This window comes from Salmo salar, chromosome 04 (assembly GCF_965601325.2).
Source record: "Salmo salar chromosome 04, fSalSal1, whole genome shotgun sequence".
In the NCBI taxonomy this organism is placed as follows: Eukaryota; Metazoa; Chordata; class Actinopteri; order Salmoniformes; family Salmonidae; genus Salmo; species Salmo salar.
In genome coordinates this window covers 71,033,252-71,033,777 of record NC_138294.1, presented here as the reverse complement: position 1 = coordinate 71,033,777, position 526 = coordinate 71,033,252, and the positions used below count along the sequence as shown (strand labels likewise).

Here is a 526-nt window from a genome sequence, read left to right as displayed (position 1 = left end):
GTGTTTCTCAGAGTCAGTAGAAAGGCCTCTTTAGTGTCCTAAGTTTTCATAACTGTGACCTTAAGAAGACACTAACAGCTTACAGATGGTAGGAAATTAACAACTGTTCCACAGGTGCATGTTCATTCATTGTTTATGGTTCATTGAACAAGCATGGGAAACAGAGTTTAAACCCTTTACAATGAAGATCTGTGAAGTTATTTGGATTTTTATGGTCCCGTGTGGCTCAGTTGGTAGAGCATGGTGTTTGCAACGCCAGGGTTGTGGGTTCGATTCCCACGGGGGACCAGTACAGAGAAAAAAAAATGTATGAAATGTATGCCTTCACTGCTGTAAGTTGCTCTGGATAAGAGTGTCTGCTAAATGACTAAAATGTAGAAATGTTATGAATCATCTTTGAAAGACAGGGTCCTGAGTTTTTTTGCTGAGTTTACTAAGAAGGAGGGGATGCTTGTTTCACTCGGTCAGATGCTTTTTCTGGTGAGATACGTACAGCCTTTTATGAATTGAATGAAAATTATGAAAC

At 39.5% G+C, this 526-nt stretch overlaps 1 non-coding gene across 1 annotated transcript; it reads left to right on the top strand.

Annotated features, from left to right (window-relative positions):
• Positions 1-213: 213 nt before the first annotated feature.
• Positions 214-289, top strand: trnaa-ugc (transfer RNA alanine (anticodon UGC)). Its single transcript has one exon. It is a non-coding gene; the product is annotated as a tRNA-Ala (tRNA).
• The last annotated feature ends 237 nt before the right edge of the window (positions 290-526 follow it).